This window comes from Seriola dumerili, unplaced genomic scaffold (assembly GCF_002260705.1).
Source record: "Seriola dumerili isolate Sdu_G_001 unplaced genomic scaffold, Sdu_1.0 BDQW01000110.1, whole genome shotgun sequence".
Classification (NCBI taxonomy): domain Eukaryota; kingdom Metazoa; phylum Chordata; class Actinopteri; order Carangiformes; family Carangidae; genus Seriola; species Seriola dumerili.
This window is the reverse complement of record NW_019174365.1, coordinates 1,506,116-1,527,497: the sequence shown is the minus strand read 5'-3', so window position 1 is coordinate 1,527,497 and position 21,382 is coordinate 1,506,116.

Genomic DNA, 21,382 nt, shown 5'->3' with positions numbered 1-21,382 from the left:
CTTTATGGAAATTAATCTCACATGTAATCTTTCTTATTATTATATTTTATATGCAATTTACATATGGATATACTGTGTTTATATCAGTCTACTGTACAGTTATGTAGTGTTGGTATGGTGTGAGTTCATCTTGACTGGTGAAAAAAAACTGCAAATGTCTGACAGTTATAATTAAAATAATAATCTAGAAACAGAGAAAATGTAAATTACATCTGTTCAAAGTATAGTTTGACAGTGAATGATATAAGCAGATTGATACCCCTCTCATGTCTGCACGCTGAATATGAAACTACAGCCCGTCGTTTAGCTTAGCATAAAGACTGGAAATAAGTGGAAACAGGTAGTCTGGCTCTGTCTGAAGAGATATAGTGTTTTAACTAGTGATCTTAAGAGGTGGCGGTAAGCCGATTTTCTTACCTTCCACACTGAGCCAAGCAAGCTTTTTCCTCCCTGTGTCCAGTCTTTATGCTAAGCTAAACTAACTGGCTGCTGCCTGGCTCTAGTTTCAGACTGAATAGACAGATAGGAGAGTGGTACTGATCTTGTCATGTAGGCAAAAGAAGCAAGTAAACATCCTTCCCAAAATGTTGAACAATGGCTTTAAACAATTCTAGTAGGTCACCTTCAGTGAACATAAACCATCAAACAGTCTTTCAGGCAACTGTCTGACACACATTTACTATGCCTGACTAAAATGTGCTGCTCTCTTGTTTATCTGAAAATCTGCCAACGTGTGCCAGTTCTACCTTCTTTGATTTTGCGTTTTCACATCAAAATTTCAGACACAAAACTGGTTAAAAACAGTGAGAGCACAAGCAGATTAAATCACTGAAAAACTGACGGATCAAATGCATGAAAACGTGTCTATATCCAAAAACCTGCTGTGCTGATCTTCTCACGGGTGAAAACTGAAAAGAATCATCCTCCAGTTGTTGTCTTTCTCATTACGAACGATTCCCCAGCCTCCTCAAACCTCGAAAAACAGACAAAGAAAATATTGGCCTCTCTCCATTCTCCCAGTCCCCCTGAATCTCTCTCCTTCCCTGCTCATGTTTAATTTCTCAGAGGAATATGACTTAACTGTTATTTTTCTGAAGGCAAGCAATCGCATCTTGTTTCACGAGTGGATGGCATATTTCTCATAGCTTACCGAGAGAGGTAGGAGGCAACATGCCACGCAAAGTGATCATCACACCTCCTCACCTCAGATAGCCACCCAGTTATTATCTGGCCTGCACATAAATGCACAAAACAGAGCGAAGCAAGCACACACATTTACACACATGCATATGCACGCTCATGCATAGAAGTAGCGCCTAATTGAAATATTATGAGTGACCAGGGAGTTTTTCGTTCTGCACTGGTATTCAAGCTCTCTGTGTGAAACTGAGTTTTCTCAGGAAAAGCAGACAGGCCGTGTCCGTTCCCTCTCTTTCATTTGGAAGTCATCATTAACGTCTAACTCAAAGACAGGAAGACACACACACACACACAAACACACACACCCACCATGATGATGATGACAGACAGGGTAAATATTATTCTTGAGTGCAGGTGTGAGGAGTAGCGGTGAAGTGATAACAGAGGAGGTCATGAACAACGCAGCAGGGTTTGAAGCTGCCCCGAAGCCTGTAGTGTGTCAGGCCTTCTTCCATTGAAAAGGCACAGTTTACAGTCAGGGCAGAGGGAGGAGAGGTACACTGACAGGCTGATGATATACAGGCAGAGGATATTAGACTGTCTGGTATAAAACATATTCATTATGGGTGTTTCGTGGTTATTCTCTCGGCGTGAAAATCTCTCCAGTCATTTGGAGGTTGAAGCGTCTTTGACATGTTAAATTATTGGGGAATTCAGCGGATGGAGACATTTTGCTGTGTCGTTTGGTTGTCAATCACAGAGCTAACAGTAGATTTGAGGGTGTGTGCGTGTCTGTGTGAGATAAACGTTCACATATGATCATGCCTTCACACTTTCCTCTCTCTTCAGTGACTTTGATCCCGGAAGACTCGAGTGAAAATCTCCATCCGTTTGTGCATTTTCCACTTTCAAAGCACCAATCTTGTAGTGCAAGTCAGTGAGAGTCTGATCCAGCGCTTCTCACTGCGCCTGCTACCTGAGCTGAACCTGATGTAGTGGCGAGACCCAGCTGCACAGTGAGAACTGGCCCAGAGTCACAGGCTGACAAAGCGATGACTTCTGCGGAGATTAAAAAAAACACACCGTTTAGCAGCCGCTGACCCCAGTCGGAGCCACATGAGGGGTTTCTAAGCAACAAAGCATGGCACACATCGAATGTCGGACTAAAGGCCAGAACTGCGCCGCACCACCGCCACTACCAAAGATAAAGGATGAAGGGGATCAAAGATGGTCTCACGAAGCAGATTGTTAATACTGCTTTAATGTGTTTGCATTGGCTAACACATACAAATATTTCATGTTTTGACATTATTATGGTAGCAACATATTAGAGTTGTATCCTCCACACGTTTTCTCAGCCTCCCTTGAAGTTGATTTAAGTTTTCTGGCAATGACATGCCGTTTTGAGCTAACAACTGGTGAAATATATTGGCCTATGGAAGTGGTCTGGTATGAGGCTATGGGGTCTTTAAATCCAATTTGAGTTATTTGTGCAAGAACTTCAAACATCATAAATAAGAAACAGTAAATCCAAGTTATCATAGTACATGTGTTTCATATCTAAACTGGAAACAGGCAGATTATGTTTAAGTAATGATTTTAGGCTTTTTAGGGATTATGCTGCTGCATGTGTTACACATTTTGTGCTGGTGCATGCTTATATGATATGTAAGGAACAGTTGTTAAGATGATCAACTCCATTCGAGCAAAGGCCAAACGACAGAGAAGCTTCAAACTGTTTTTTGAGGAACTGTCTGCTGAGTATGGTGATCTCGCTCCTCCACACAGACGTCAGATGTCTGAGCAGGGGTAAGGTACTACAGAGCTTTTTTCCCTTGCTGAAGGAAATCAAGAATTTCATGAAACCGAGGGAGGAGGACACTACACGATTGTCTGACGCTGGGTGGCTGTCTGATCTTGTGTTCCTGACAGATGTGACAGAGAAAGTGAATCACCTGCACCTACAGTTACAAGCAAAGACAAGTGAATGGCTATGATGTGTGATACATTGATATGTGGATACAGGAAATGAGTTTAAGAAAAAAAGAAGAAGCAAAAAACAGTAATGTTAACTCTGACATTAATGTGAATTCAAGATGCTTTGATATATGTGAGCTTGACATATTGAAAATTTAAATATATGGATACAGAACATACACCTCACTGATCGATGTGAATTTAAGATGGGAGTTTTGGCTATTGACATGTGATATATGTATTTACAAGAAGTAGCTTAATTTAGCTGGTTAATTTCAGTGTTTTGATACATTCTGTGAATTCAAGTAATATAAGATATGAGTAGCTCTAAGATGAAAAAAGGTTCAAGATAAAACCTGCTCCAAAAGTTGCCAGATGGCACTTGATGACGTCAAAGGCCGATTTGCATATCAGTGACATCTTTATGTACCTAGCATATTTACATATAGTTATTCAATACAAATTAAGTCAAACTAGACGTAACTAGCTTCATTAGCTATTATTTTTCAAGCTGATATTGCATCAATATGCATCTAAATCTACCTCTAATTTCAAAAGCTTTTTAAATGGGCTACTGTGAGAGGATCCACACACTTGAATGAACTCTAGTCTAGAAAACTTTTTACTTTGACAAAGAATTTCCATTTAAATATTCAAGTTAAATTGAAGTTTAATTTAACTATGAGAAAAACAAAGGAGTCATCTACCCTGAAAAGCAATGGGGATCAGCATTCAGTCGTTTAGGCACGTTTACCGCTCATTCATTCTTTCTGGCTGCTGATTGGTCAACTGAATGTGTTGCTGCCCTCCCCCACTCACTGAACACGCTCAGTCCAGGAGCAACAGCCAGATGAGAAACATTATAGCACATTCATTGAGAAATGTTAGTGTCTCTCCTCAAATGAAGATAAAGTCTGCCCAAAAAGTCACTGGATATGTTGTAGGCTGCTTTTTTGAAAAAAAAAAGAAAGTCACTAAAAGGGTCTTAAAAGTGTGATTTAAAATGTGAAATATAGTATCAGACATTGTGCCTTACAAATATGTACCACTGTTTTCTTGTGGAGAAGCCAAACTCAGTAGCAGTGAGCTAACCTTAACTCCCCTTTACCCTGCCTCTATCGAACAGAGAACACCCCACTGTTTGCTGTCTACACTATTTCCTACAGGTCAGCCAAGAAGTAGTCTGGGTTACAGGCTGGGGGTGTTTTGGACCCACAATACCCTCCTCCTGAAAAATGGGAGAAAAATGTTGTGTTAGGCTGACAACCATGCACTGCTCAGACACTGTTTTGTTGATGGAATGCAAAATAAATCAAAAATACATTCACAATGGAGTGATGGCCAAAATAGTCTCAAAACACCCTGCAGCCAAAATGAGCTAAGACAACCGAACAATGGTCATATACAGCCCAGCTCTGTGCCCCCTGGATGATCCAAAAGAATGACTTAAAGGGATCCACCAGGATTCAGCTATGTCTGCTCAGTTTCAAATATGTGTATGTGAGACAGAAAGAGGGCATTGTCCCTGCTGCATGTTATCCCACAAAGCCATAGATGACATTTTATATGTACTATGTGTATTTTCAGCAATATTATTAAAACCTATTTAAATTAAGCAATTAATTAATTACTGCATTTAAGACGATAAATGTGACGCTGTTGTGGTGAGATGCTGCCGTAACATAAAAGGAGACAGGACAATTTCATGCAGGCTTGCTGTAATCAAGATGATTTCCTGCACCTAAGAGTTTAAGGAGTTCTTCGTACAGTCATTTGACATGTTTTTACAAGAGCATAATACACTTGTCCTTCCATTTCTCTCCCTTTCTCATGCACACACAGGCATGCACACACAAAATCACAAACAGCCCATATACAGTAGACACATACACTGCAATAAATGCACAGGTTACTTTCACACACTAAAAGAATCTCAAAAGAAAACGAGAGAAAGAAGACAGCAAGAGAAGAAAGGACAAGTAGAAGTAGAAGAAAAAACTAAAATTTAATGTCAGACTTAAATATTTACAGTTACACTAATCAATATTCTATATAAAAATGACGAATGACCGCATTTCCCCCCAGCTCGATTGAGCATTTTAGCGTCTTTCAGCTCAGTATTTTGGTTTTACAACCTGCAATGTTCTTGTTTTGGTTTAGTCTCACCACTCTCGTCAACCGCTTTTCCAGCTGTTTTCAGTTAAATAAAAGCTCTGATGAACCTACTTTTCACCAAATAGCCCAGATAAAATTAGTAATGAGCTAACGCTAAATGAATGTTGTTTTGTACCTGCTGGATGAGTAAATAGGAAACTGTTCGGTAACTGGTCAAAGAACAAAATAAAACTTTTAAAGGGCAGCTTTAAAAAGGAGGTTGGACAAAAAGCATGTGTTATTAAAATATAGACTGCTGGTAATTCCCTTGTCATGGGAATGGTCACAGTTCAGTTTTACCTGTTAGTATTCCCACCATCACAAGGGCTTAAGCAGCTCCACGATGAGCTCTGGATACTGATTAAAACCGAAATCCAAAGAGGACTGTATATGTGGCCCCTGTTGGACAGGAGTGGTCGAAACAAAGACACATTCCCATGTGTCAGAGTCTGAGAGATAATGAGCTAAAAACAATGCATCTTTGCATATTGTTTTAGAGAAAAAGAAAGCAAAACAAAACATCTCAGGAAGAGATTCCCTTTTAAACAGTTCTTTCTATGGTAGTTCCTGTCAAGATCTATCCACACGGGTCAGGGATGGACTGCAGTGAGTATGTTAAGTGACACACACACACACACACACACACACACACACACACACACACACACACACACACACACACACACACACACACACACACACACACACAGCACACAGGCACACAGGAAATAAATTTGATTTGAGATGGAAAGTCTAATGAAATTAAGCTCTCTATTTTTATCCATGTTTAATATCTGTCTCATAAAATGGCTTCAGGTTCATTTACAAGTAAAATAGATTATAAACTTGAGAGTCAATTTCTGCATTAAAGTTATAAAATATAAATTTATTAAATGGCAAAGATGTATGATAATTATTGTATTACATCTGGATGGCATGCACAAATGGATTGTTAACAATGTCACATTTAAACTGTTAAAGAGAACTGTAATTAAATCTTACGCCTGCTGTGATATTCTAACATCAGCTCTGAATTGGATTAGGCTAAGAATAAAGCTGAGCATGATTCATTTTTACAAGCAGAAGGCACAAGCTCTTATCCACACACTCGCATTTATCCTCTCTTTTTCACACACATTTTAAAGAAAAAATGAGTCCACGATGGTCCAGGTAATCTCTCAATTTGACCATTGAACAATTTGACAAAATAGAAATGCGTCCAACTGGCTGCCAGGTCCTCCAGTGACAGATATGAGCCAACATATCTTGGGGTAAATTAGAGAACAGAAGAACAGTTTCCAAAAAATATACAAATCAACACTTCAAAACCAACCCTGACAATAAATATATGATCCCTGGCATGTTTTTTTTGGGGCTTTCTCAGCCATTCAGTCCACCCTAACAGCACCTCTGGCAAGAATACACCCAAAATCCAATCATGTTCACTCACTAAAATATATTTCAGATAAACTTTAAAGATGCATTCATCAATATTTTTTATATTAACAATAGATCAAATAACTATGTCTAACATAAAAAGGGGTTTCTCCTAGTGACAAACCCACAGTGACTAATCACCAGATTGCAATTTTCTTCATCTCTACAGAGAATTTTAGCATCATTCAGCTGGTTGTTTTGGTTTTATGGCCCAAAACTCTGATGAACCTTGTTTCTGGCCACAACTGTTCTTAGCAAAAACACCCTACTAAAGCCACTGTGTGCTTCTTGCACAGCACCAAAATGCAGACAGGCAAAGGTGGAGGCTAGCTGGTGAACTAGCCACATATTTCCCTCAGGAGTTGGTGGAGACCAAAACAGAGCTAAAAGGAGAGTGAATATTGGACTAACTCCAAATAAATGCTAATGCTGCACCATGTTTGTTAAAGTTGAAGATAGGCATTTTTTACTAAAGTTTTATGCTGTTAGGTGATACATCAGTGTTGTGTTTACAGCTCGCCATGCTACACCCAAGGGGCCAACAAATTCATAATAGTGCACCTTAGCATGTAGTTATCAAAGTATGAATGCCAACTTATCCACAGAAGCACTAAAATAGGCTGGACACAAAGCCAATAAAACTACACATCATATTTGTTTAATTCTGAGAATGTGTGTTGCAATTGGCTACATCTGGCTCTTATGAAGTTTTTCATGTGTGGGATCTGTTTTTTATTTGTCTGAAACCAACAAGAAAACATCAAATTAAATCTCGCCTACATGATCATATACATGTAAGTCAAGCCTGCCAGTTGTCTACAGTCTCCATGAGGCCAAAACAAGAACAGAAGGTTCTGGTTTAGTCATCTGGACCCACTACAAATACTCTGGTGGTTTTGGTCCAACTTATAAATTAGAAATGATTACTTTGTAATGTATGATATAAAATACTACTGACAAATAGAGTACAGTTGGAAAACCATCAAGCTCAAATATAAAATATTGTGTATTAAAATTAAAATCACCTATCCAGAGACACACACTGCACCTGGTTAAACACATAAATTCACCCTCAGACTTTCAATGAGTTGCCCCAGATCCCATGCTGACATTGTCTGACATTCAATTTCTATGTAAAGCCATTTAAACTGGCTAATAACCAACATTTCCCAAACAACACACACATACACACATGTACACACAGATACACACACACACACACTCTCTCTCTCTCACACACACACTCACACTCTCTCTCTCACACATATACACACACACACACACACACACACACGCACACACGCACATTCAGCCTCTTGAGTAACACCAGATGCTACATGGCCGGCTTAATATCAAGCAGTATTCTGGGTTTTGTACTTGACTTTTCCCGGGGTGTGTGGTAATTAATGGAAAATGCTCTTCACAAATTGATCAGTTAGTTCAGGCTAAACATAACTACATCCCTTTTCTTACTTCAACACATGGTTAATAAATAAACACAACTGAGACAAGAGCTGGTGTTTAACTTTGAGAACAGTGTTTGTCTGTAGGTGCTCAGGAAGGAGCACAGCCAGCCAGGTTGAACATATGGCTTCCTGCATCTCCTGTTTTCCATCTTTGTCCACACAGGTTTCTATGAAAGAGACTAGCTGTAACATTCCCATCATATCCTACTCCTCTCCTTGTTCAGACTCCACTGTGAAGGATTCTCATCCCATCCCTCAGGCAGATCTTGTATGATAAGACTTGTTAGTTTCAACCTTTAAAAGCAACTTTCGGCTTTGTGTCCTCTTACACCCCAGCCAACTTCTTCCTTCTTTTGGACTCTGTGAACTCTTCAGCTCTTCTACTTGTCTTCATTTGCGTTATCACTGACCATTCCCCTTTTCTGTCTCCTGTCCAGCTTCATCAGTCTCTTTATCTTACACTCTTTCATTCCTTGTCATTCCCCCCTCTTCTCCCAATAACATGCAACCTTCAGAGCTCCTGCGCTGAACATTTGTCATTGACATTTTGGACAGAGTTGCCATTGCTTTTCCTCTCATACCATGTGGTTGATTGAAACCCTCTGTGGCCAGTCATCCATATTGATGACAACATTTTACTTTAACACTTCATCTGAATTAGCACTTCCTCCATATAAAGATGTGGGTGGCCTGGCATGCAGTACACTGAATCGTAAAATAGTGAGTGTTTCTAGTTCACTAAACTCTACATGTTTCTGTAATATTGTTGATTCTCTGTGTTGCATAGGAGATGTGCAATGAATTTAAAGTTGTATAACAAAGTAAAAAAAAAAGGCTTTTTAAATTTATAAGAATAAAAGCAGCTGGGACTAAGGTAAAATTGAGATACTATGCATAGCTGACATGAAAATATAATTTTCCTGTGCACTTGATTGTCAGGCAAACAAATAAGAGATATGCTGTTCTTTAAAGAAAAAAAAATACAAGGTCTACTATCAAGGCTGTTTGGAAATAATACCTGTTTGCATAAGTAAAATCTGTATTCACTCCAAGAATGTAATTTGTCCCTAAGATTACAAAAGGAAAACTGGTCATGGAAAAAACACAGTTTTATATAAAGGAGGTATGCAGTCATACAGACTCATGCAAATCAATATTCAATCAACGCAGTTAAGCTACAAGAGGGTTAAGAACATGTTTGATAGAGGGCCAGAGACAACGGCACATGTTATTACAATGTTCTTGCATTAGAGGACACATTTATGTGTGTGTAATTGTATGTTTGAGCATACAATTATTTACTTTAATAGAACATTTTCTCTCCTTCCTTTGCCTCCCACCAAATGGAAACTGACTCATTTCAACCTGGGACCTAGACCTGAATTCAGAGGCAGTGCTGAAATTGGTGTTTTAGTTCATGCAAGTCTAAACAGGTCAATGTTGTGTTTTAATACTGTTTGGATCCCACCTGATGTCAAAGCCACTTTTTTTCCAGAGCTGCTTTTGTAGCAAGGGACCCACACAATGAGTAAATGAGGAAAAACAAACAGCCACAGAACCACACACGGCCCCTTTTTCTCAGTCAGAGCAGTTGTGAGTGGTTATCAGTATTGGAGAGATCTCAGGCCCTCCCTCATCACCATCAATCTGTCTAAATGACTTTGTCTCTGCCCCTGTCTCTCCACCGCCGCTNGTAGCAAGGGACCCACACAATGAGTAAATGAGGAAAAACAAACAGCCACAGAACCACACACGGCCCCTTTTTCTCAGTCAGAGCAGTTGTGAGTGGTTATCAGTATTGGAGAGATCTCAGGCCCTCCCTCATCACCATCAATCTGTCTAAATGACTTTGTCTCTGCCCCTGTCTCTCCACCGCCGCTGTTGCTCGTCCAGTTTATCCACACATTCTATCTCCCTCCAGGTCATATCAACATCTCTCCCCCTAGCATCCCACCTCTCTTTAATGCCTTCCTTTACAACCACTCATCTACATGCCCCCCCCCACCATTTTCTTCACCATTCTGCCATTCCTTTCCACTCTTCTCTCAATTCTTTGCTCCATCTCTCTGCCTCTCCCACTCATTCATGTGCATCTCTCCCCGTCTCCCCTCGCCCTTCTCCCCCTTGATGAGAGTGCTCCATGACTAAGTGAGCCCTGGTGTGATGGATAGCCTAATGGGAACGGATGAAGCATTAAAACCATAATTCACGGGGACATAATGTTCCGAAGATTTCAGCCAGATCCACTCGAGATGGTCCTGTGTGTGAGTGTGTGTTTGTGTCAGATTGTGAGATTGTAAATGCACACACCTATGACTGGGATTCAGCCAGTACAAAGTGTTTATTTGTGCGGGCATGGCCACACAATTGATGCTTTGATTAAAATCTGAGATGTTCTGGTTCAGCATCCAATTGAAAAATAACATTTTGAGGATCATCATTTTGTCTTCGTTTCACTGTTTGATTTAGCAAAGCAAATGCTACGTCTGTACAAGGCAGGAATTTGACATCCTCCACTTCCACCACGCTTCATTACATTAAGATACATAAATGAGAAAGCGTGATGTATGTTTTGTTTTCTATCCGTCTCGCAGGCTGCATATGTCTTACTTTCTAGTCTCTGAGTAACACCAGATGCTACATGGCCGGCTTAATATCAAGCAGTATTCTGGGTTTTGTACTTGACTTTTCCCGGGGTGTGTGGTAATTAATGGAAAATGCTCTTCACAAATTGATCAGTTAGTTCAGGCTAAACATAACTACATCCCTTTTCTTACTTCAACACATGGTTAATAAATAAACACAACTGAGACAAGAGCTGGTGTTTAACTTTGAGAACAGTGTTTGTCTGTAGGTGCTCAGGAAGGAGCACAGCCAGCCAGGTTGAACATATGGCTTCCTGCATCTCCTGTTTTCCATCTTTGTCCACACAGGTTTCTATGAAAGAGACTAGCTGTAACATTCCCATCATATCCTACTCCTCTCCTTGTTCAGACTCCACTGTGAAGGATTCTCATCCCATCCCTCAGGCAGATCTTGTATGATAAGACTTGTTAGTTTCAACCTTTAAAAGCAACTTTCGGCTTTGTGTCCTCTTACACCCCAGCCAACTTCTTCCTTCTTTTGGACTCTGTGAACTCTTCAGCTCTTCTACTTGTCTTCATTTGCGTTATCACTGACCATTCCCCTTTTCTGTCTCCTGTCCAGCTTCATCAGTCTCTTTATCTTACACTCTTTCATTCCTTGTCATTCCCCCCTCTTCTCCCAATAACATGCAACCTTCAGAGCTCCTGCGCTGAACATTTGTCATTGACATTTTGGACAGAGTTGCCATTGCTTTTCCTCTCATACCATGTGGTTGATTGAAACCCTCTGTGGCCAGTCATCCATATTGATGACAACATTTTACTTTAACACTTCATCTGAATTAGCACTTCCTCCATATAAAGATGTGGGTGGCCTGGCATGCAGTACACTGAATCGTAAAATAGTGAGTGTTTCTAGTTCACTAAACTCTACATGTTTCTGTAATATTGTTGATTCTCTGTGTTGCATAGGAGATGTGCAATGAATTTAAAGTTGTATAACAAAGTAAAAAAAAAAGGCTTTTTAAATTTATAAGAATAAAAGCAGCTGGGACTAAGGTAAAATTGAGATACTATGCATAGCTGACATGAAAATATAATTTTCCTGTGCACTTGATTGTCAGGCAAACAAATAAGAGATATGCTGTTCTTTAAAGAAAAAAAAATACAAGGTCTACTATCAAGGCTGTTTGGAAATAATACCTGTTTGCATAAGTAAAATCTGTATTCACTCCAAGAATGTAATTTGTCCCTAAGATTACAAAAGGAAAACTGGTCATGGAAAAAACACAGTTTTATATAAAGGAGGTATGCAGTCATACAGACTCATGCAAATCAATATTCAATCAACGCAGTTAAGCTACAAGAGGGTTAAGAACATGTTTGATAGAGGGCCAGAGACAACGGCACATGTTATTACAATGTTCTTGCATTAGAGGACACATTTATGTGTGTGTAATTGTATGTTTGAGCATACAATTATTTACTTTAATAGAACATTTTCTCTCCTTCCTTTGCCTCCCACCAAATGGAAACTGACTCATTTCAACCTGGGACCTAGACCTGAATTCAGAGGCAGTGCTGAAATTGGTGTTTTAGTTCATGCAAGTCTAAACAGGTCAATGTTGTGTTTTAATACTGTTTGGATCCCACCTGATGTCAAAGCCACTTTTTTTCCAGAGCTGCTTTTGTAGCAAGGGACCCACACAATGAGTAAATGAGGAAAAACAAACAGCCACAGAACCACACACGGCCCCTTTTTCTCAGTCAGAGCAGTTGTGAGTGGTTATCAGTATTGGAGAGATCTCAGGCCCTCCCTCATCACCATCAATCTGTCTAAATGACTTTGTCTCTGCCCCTGTCTCTCCACCGCCGCTGTTGCTCGTCCAGTTTATCCACACATTCTATCTCCCTCCAGGTCATATCAACATCTCTCCCCCTAGCATCCCACCTCTCTTTAATGCCTTCCTTTACAACCACTCATCTACATGCCCCCCCCCACCATTTTCTTCACCATTCTGCCATTCCTTTCCACTCTTCTCTCAATTCTTTGCTCCATCTCTCTGCCTCTCCCACTCATTCATGTGCATCTCTCCCCGTCTCCCCTCGCCCTTCTCCCCCTTGATGAGAGTGCTCCATGACTAAGTGAGCCCTGGTGTGATGGATAGCCTAATGGGAACGGATGAAGCATTAAAACCATAATTCACGGGGACATAATGTTCCGAAGATTTCAGCCAGATCCACTCGAGATGGTCCTGTGTGTGAGTGTGTGTTTGTGTCAGATTGTGAGATTGTAAATGCACACACCTATGACTGGGATTCAGCCAGTACAAAGTGTTTATTTGTGCGGGCATGGCCACACAATTGATGCTTTGATTAAAATCTGAGATGTTCTGGTTCAGCATCCAATTGAAAAATAACATTTTGAGGATCATCATTTTGTCTTCGTTTCACTGTTTGATTTAGCAAAGCAAATGCTACGTCTGTACAAGGCAGGAATTTGACATCCTCCACTTCCACCACGCTTCATTACATTAAGATACATAAATGAGAAAGCGTGATGTATGTTTTGTTTTCATTCCGTCTCGCAGGCTGCATATGTCTTACTTTCTAGTCTCAAAGCACCATATCAAGCTAAAGCTATCTGGGGGGAGGTAGCCACGACTAGCCTTAGTTAAACTATATCGGCATGAAAAGGTAAGTGAACCCTTGGGAAGTATCTCCATTTATGTACAAGTTAAAAAATATGATCAAATCTTCATCCAAGTTACAATTATGAACATGAATTATATATTGTTCTTGTCCATAGTGAAAACATAATTCAAACATTTAGAGTGTAGGTTGGAAAAAGTATGTGAACCCCTCGGCTAATGACATCAACAAAAGCTAACAGATGTCAGGAGGTATTAAACCCAGAGTCCAGTCAATTAAACAAGATTGGACATGTGGGTTAAAGCTACTTTGACTTATAAAAAAAACACTCAAACATTTTTAGTTTGATATTCACAAGAAACATCTGCTGATGTGAACCACGCCTCGCAAAAAAAGAGATCCCAGAAGACTTACGATCAAAAATTGTTGGTTTCATCAAACTGAAAGGTTTATACAGTCGTCTCCAAGAGTTTAGATATTCACCCACAGTCTGACACACTGTGATTTAGCCCTGTTGCTACTCTCCCTAGAAGTGAACGTCCAGTTAAGATGACTCCAAAAGCACAACACAGAATGAACAGTTACATAACAAAGAAACAGCTAAAGGCTTAGAGGAATCATCGGAGCTGATAAATATCTCTGTTCATGAGTCGACCACTTGCAAAATCACGGTGCGTGGCTGCATGGAGCGTGGCGTCCTGCTACGGACACCATGGAGGAAGCTGCTACTCTTCAAGAAAACATCACTGCTCCCCTGAAATTTGCCAAAGAGCAGCTTGACTCTAAACAACACTAATGGGAAAATGTTTTATGGACTGAGGTTGAATTGTTGAAGGTTGAATTGTTGAAGAATATGCAGCACTAAGTATGGTGTAGAAAGGGCACTGCATACCAACATGAAAACCTCATCGATCAGCAGCTACTGAAAGAGCTTGTTTAAGGTTACTGCTGCCAAAAGAGGTTTCACCAGTTATTAAATTCAATGAATATTAAAGTTTGCTTACTTACACACAAGATTATAATTGTGTGGTATTGGTTTAAGCACACTGTGTTTGTCTATTGTCTTGTGACTTAGATGACATTTTATGACCAATCAATGGATTCCAAAGGGTTCACATACTTTTTCTGAATGTTTCTTCCTTTCCCCAGCTGTATTTGTAACTGAACAGTATACATTTTGATTAACCAACACCATGGCAATGCACTTTGTCTTCCCACATATCTACATCAGGTAGTAGCTAAATTCATTCATAACTTAATGTAGAAAAAAACTGCAAAATCAGTCCTAGTAAAAGGTAATTAGCTCAACAGAGTAACAGCAACGCTAACTGCTGTCAAAGCTTTCCATTGTAGTGGAATTTATGCAATTTGATGTGTTTTTCACAAATTTAAAAAGTGGAAAGCTTTTTAAGCATCATTTTAGGTTCATAAAAATAGACAGACTAATAAGGCTTGAAATGGAGGTGTTGTAGCCTTTCTTGCTAGCTAGCATAAAAATATATATCCTTTATGCAGAACTTCGTTGTTTCTATAGTTACAACTCTTTTCTATTTTATGATGGTATATGGGACAACTTCAAAGTACAGCAATTCAGAGGCACACACACACGACGCACACACACACACAAACACTCTTTTAGTCCTCTGAAGGACAACTTACTAATGAGCTCCAATCAGTGACCATGTTACCAGCTCCAGAACCGGACACTAGGGGCCTACACCATGTGTACATATACCCACACACACACATATACACATGTGTAGACACACACACACACACACACACACACACACACACACACACACACACACACACACACACACACACACACACACACACACAAAAGGATACCCCCCGGGGTGAAAAAGTGTAAAGTGGAAAACTGCACCCAGGTGCTGGTGTCAGGAAAAGGAAACTGACAACTGAGTGTGTGAGGGGTCAGAGGTCAGGTTGCATGTGTTCCACGTGAAACCTAATGTAAGTAAAGACCATATGAAACCATATGCAGGATTTTTTGGACTGTTGACATGTTTCCTTGCTTCCCTCTCAAACACACACAGACATTAACTGCCCTATCGCTTTGCAAAGTAGTGACACATGTGCATGCACAGCAGTTGCTGTACTGGAACATACAGTACATCTTGACACTGCAGCCATCCCAAAAGAACTCATTACATTCAGCAGGCAGATCCAGGCATGCAGACCCGTAGGTTTATATTATTAGCTTGGAAGGTAGCAACAGTTGGGCTATTGGTTACCTGGACAGACTTCCTGATACTCAACACACAACAAAGACAATGCGAGAACAGCTGCAGGAAAACGCAGCTGCTTCCAATATGTGCTTCAACCATAAAGTGCTTTGTATTACCTAATCTCACTGCAAAACAAGAGAGGTACCTCCTAATCAAGCACACACATTCACTCGCTCACCCTCTGCTGTATGAAATCACATATGAAGCAGATTACGGGCCTTTACAGTTGAATCACGCGTGGAGCCACTGAAAATTTTTCTTACCGGAGGAGGGGAAAAGAGAACGGAAACAGACATAAATTGTGATTGCATGAAGCATATGATTTTCCTGATGTCTTACAGTTTAGCTTCTGTCATGACAGGATCATTTAATATATGCGCGTTAGCTCATTCTTTGCCATCATCACACTCTTACCAAGCACCACGATCACTTCTGTTAAAATTCTGCATAAGTCATCATTGGGCAGGAAGCAACAGTGTTAAAAACACAGCACATTACAGTGTTCATCTGCCTATTTCTTTAATTAATTGTGCCCAGGCTTCAGACAGGTTCTTGTGGTGTTGTTTTACAAGACACAGCTTGCTATGAATAATGGTATCTAGGCTGTGTAACAGGCAGCCCTCACATAGCAGACTGTATGTGTCACACACTGATAGGGATAGCAATTTAGATGGTGAAATTTATAAAGGGAGAGGTTCAGGAGAGAGCGAAGCCGGGACGTTTTTCATTCAAGAGAAGTGGATCAAATGGGGAACGGATTAGGAAGGTCGATGAGAGACAGACGTGGATCTGGACCTGCTTTGTTTAATGTTCCTGTTTTTATGAGGGTTGTTAAATTGTCTATGTAGAGTGGTTGGCAGGTCTGAACACACACTGAGCACCACATTCTCACAACCCTTTACCTGTAACATTTGACTGAATGCTGGCATTGGAAATGAGAAACTGTGATTTCTCAAGTGCTCATTTGTCAACACTATTATTTTTTTCTGTCTGAATCAGCCTCAATCAATTACACACAACTGCATTTCTTTTTTTTTTAATTGCTGTGAGGTTGAGTTTTATGGTCAATAATAGATTTTTCTTGCCAGAGCAGGAATTTCTTCTTTGGAATAGCTTGGTTGGTTTGATAGGCGAGTCAGGAGAGGTAAAACTATCTCGTATCGGGAAAGAGGGACACCAACCGCTCTGTTTGTTTAGTCTCCATGGAAATGAATGCATATCATTGTGTGCCCAATCAAAAGGGTCCGTGGGTGAATCACGCTCCATGGCATTTGAGTTACAATTCAGTCTCTAGCTCTGAATGCGGAGCTTTGTTTGTTCTGGACCTGTCAGTTTGTGATTATGTCATTTTTAAAGCAACTTCAGCCCAAGTGGTTTAACCCACAAGTGAGTGAGCACATCAGGAGTTTGATTTAGTTGCCCTGCATGTCTTTAATGAATGTCGGCTACAGCAGGACTTGTCTCACTCCTGGGTTTGTCAGATACGGTTCATTCGAGTTCATCTTAGTTCCAGTTCAAATTAGCGGACCTAAACTTTGTTTTCTCTTCAGAACAGCTCCCATGGGCTCTTTGTTGCCTGGATGCCTTGTTCTCCCAGAAACAGCATGAGGGGAGGCAGTAAAGCTACACTAACATCATCATTGTTATCATAATCACTATTAACCCACAGCAGACTATCACAGGCCAGTCTGAGCTGGGCACTTCTCACATTTCTCTCATTTGCCAGTCTGAACAAACAGACCCTAAACAGATGGTGATTTGTGAGTGACAGCGTGCGTAAATGAGAGTGGATGAGGGTGTTAAGTGTTTCGGACGGGCTCTTAAAGGAGGAACTTTCAAAAGGGAATCTGGGGCAGTTCTGGTCTCTCTCTCTGCTCTTTCCACCCTGCCCAGGAGGAAGGCTCAGATTGCTGTGTGGAGTGATGGGTCCCACATCCGCTGTACCACAGGGTGGATACTCCCCACTGCTCCACTAGAATAACAAAATCCCAAAGGATGGCTTCAACACAGTGAAAACTGTCAACAAGTTTGGCTTATAAAAATGAAATTAAAATAACTGATCTTGATCCTTTTTAACACAAAAGAATCAATTTCTCTCTACCTTTTTTTTTTTTTTTTTTTTTTTTTAAAAATTTTTTTTTAAACAGTTTTGTTTCTGTTTCTTTCATAACACTTGTCTCACGGGACAGGGCTGGGTGACAAGCAATGAAGACGAGGAAGAAACCCAGTCCCTATACCCAGACCAGAGGGAGGGGAGGCTGAATGTCACCTTCAAATCCAACAGGCAGATTGATTCAGGGCCTTCGGGGAGCAGCGGGAAATACCTTGGCCTGACAGGAGACACTAAACTAAACAACCAGCGTTCCCCAGGGAGAGCGTTTCACTGCAGCACGCCTAGAGTTATGGGCCCCAGGCAATTTCTTTTAACATCACACTTTGTTTTATATGGCAGAAAATGTGTTTATGTTTGAAATGTACATTTCAATAAACAAAGCACTTAACCTTAAGTATGAGATGTTTCCTTTGGATTTTTTCTGAGACAAATCTAAAAATAGTGCAGATGGCTGCTGTGAAAATACATCAACACAGGTTTTTATTGAAACATAATTTATCGTGAGAAGGATATTTCAGTGTGTCTGGTAATGTTTATGCTCTATTTAATGATCATGTGGCTAAGTATGTAACAGTCATGTTGTTGAGATAGGGTCACCTCTATTTTTTTTATTCCACTATTAGTTTTTAAGTCTCTGACCAGATACATGTCCTGTATGTGTGCAGTTTGTGAGAAAGAGAAAGCCTGTTAAGTGTTTGTATCCCACATTGTACCTGCATGTATCCATATAAATTATGGGAGACACTACACAGAGTGTTTTAGAATGGGATGGTGGCCTGTTTATGATCAGGTATTTGTTTCATGAAAGAACACTGGACAGCAGTCAAACTCCTCTCAGCACAAAGCCATGGCCACTTTTCTCTTTTTCCTTATATCCCAGCTACGTAACTGAAAGGAGACTCAGTTTAATATTTTATTAATATCGACTCTCATATTGTGATTGAACACTAGAAAACAACCCGATGATACACCGTCTATTTTTGGACGTACAAGTAAACCTGAGGCACTTTGATTGTTCAAGCCATCTCCATAAATAATCATATCAATACATCGCTCTCCAACGTGACTCACTCAGATTGCCACTCGGTTTATTTCTGCTCTTTCCTGTCCTCTGCCAAAAAAGATCTAATCCCATCTTCCTCTTCAGTCTGTCTTTATATGAAAAACTGAGTGCAATAAAAATGTGTATGTGCTCTTTTTACTCTCCAGAAAGAGGCCACAGGGGGAACAGCGTTCAGAGTTCTCCCTCTGGATATTACATTGTCAGTAAGTTTGCACGAGATCATTACTCCGTTGCATCCTGTTACCCAACACACTTGCTAGATCCATCTTTCATTTCAGCTCATACAAGCCTCACATGCAAATGTCTTTCACACGTAAAAACAGCTAAGTTTGTGTTTTGTGCATAAATTGTCTCAGTGGGAAAACTGTTTCAATTATCTCGTGTTACTCATATTCAAGTTTCCAGATTTTCACAATTCTGGGAGAGAAGTGAACATAAAGCGACATCTGATTATTATCCATGGCAAGATCAGACGCTAAAATGGAATTCTTCCTGCTATGAACAGCAGTTGGAAGCCATTTAAATTAATCAACACACTAATCAATTTGATGTCTGACCAATGTCTACAGAGAGACACTGCGCAGAATAAAACAAAAAAAACAAAAAAAAAACAAACAAACAAAAAAACAGAAAAAACACAACAGCTCGAGGTTGAAGTAAAACAGTCTTTGTTTTTCTTCCTTTACACAGGAGAACATCTCGTTCCGACAGCTCGGCCAGTGAAATCAGCACCGTCATCTACGCAATGAAGTTAATTTCCTGATGAAAATCTATCAATCGAGCCGTCGTCTTCGTGAAGGTGGGTGCTGTATGCAGCGCATGCATGACCGGGATGGATATGAGTCAATGCACATCGCTATAGATCCGAGTCATTGGTATGCTGAGCGATGGGGCCACACACACACACACACACACACACACATACACACGCTGTGTTTTAAAGCTGCTGGGTCATTAGGTGTCCACACAACAGTGGCAGTGTGGAATGCTCATCATGCTTGGGAGATAAGGGCTAAGACTCCACAGTGCATGAAGAGTACAGTATACACCAGCTTAAGGCTTTCATACTGTAAGCGCGTCTCCTAATGTGATATTAGCATGGGAACGAACAAAACAGAAAGACAGAGGCAAAACTGAGAAGGCAAGAAAAATGTTGAATTTGAAAGTCTAATCTGGTTTGTTCCTCTTTGGGAGTATTGATCGCAGGAAGCAAACAAACAGCCTTCATGTCGGATGTATGATAGGGCAACTTCCTCTCTTGTTATCCTTGGAGAGTGTTTTTTTGCTCGTTTGAGTCGGTGGTACTTGATCACTGTGACAGGAGGGTATTGAAAAGAAGCAGGATGTATTGAAAGTGAGTTTGGTGCCACGCTGTGACTACGTCCATTCAGACTGTAATTGACTGGACGAGCTGTGCTGTAGTGTGGACTGAATCATGCATTGCACAGCGGGAGATAAAGGCTGGGAGGGCGTTTATGATGTATTAGAAAATAGCAGCAATATGAATGAAACCATAATTGCGTAGACGGAGGAAATGTTTGGAGAGGAAGGTTTGGCCGAAAAACGGAGTGAGAGAGACAGAACATCCTTGGAATCAAAAGAATAAAGAGGAATTAGGCTAATTTGTAACCTAAAAAAAAGCAATTAAATTCAATACCAGACATAAAAGGCACTGAGCCCTACTCTTGCTATATACAGTAAAATATAAAGAATCAACTATAAAAAAAAACTCAAGTTGACTTGCCAATAATCATTAATAGTTTATAGCTACCGCTATATGGGCCATCAGTGTTTGTAGGTATGACTTCTCCGTTTAGTGGTGCACCACAGTTCTCAGATGTCACCCAAACACTGCCATGAAAAACACCCACCCAGAATCTTTAGGTTTAGACACACAAAAAAGCTTTCTTCTCCTAAACACAATAGCTGCAGTGTCCTATCATACTGTATATCCTGTAATTACAGTTGCTACAGTTGCATTTTAAGTAAATACATTAACTAAGCACAGACTGTCTGACCTCCACCTGGCCTTTGAGACCGGCAGACAAGAGAAAACAGACAGTGTTAGTTCAACCAACAACAGATGGTAGAGACAAAGCCACAATTCTGTAACACTGTAGCCAGAGAAGAACCAAAATAAATCTCTGACCCAACAAATTCGACACACTCTCAGACTAATACAAAACTCAGTATTTACTTGAGGAAAATCTGACTTGGGGAAAAATTTTCTAGCAGTAAAATAAGTCAGAGCATGTCAGAGCCTGGGGAAAAAAACAGTAGAGCACCTTGTGCTTCCTCTTTTATATCTTTATTTTAACCCCTTATTTATATTCTATCTCCTCTAGATTTCCATCATCATTATTACATTGTTTGACTACTAAACTAATGTATACACCGTTTTAAGGATTTTTAGAAATTATTTCTTTCCTTTCATTATAGTATATCATGTTGTGTACCGGTGGAGTTGTGTAGTGTAGTGTGTGTTGTGTATTATGCAAGCATTTATTTGAGCATGAAGGTTTATTCTTGTCCTCAGCTGTGAT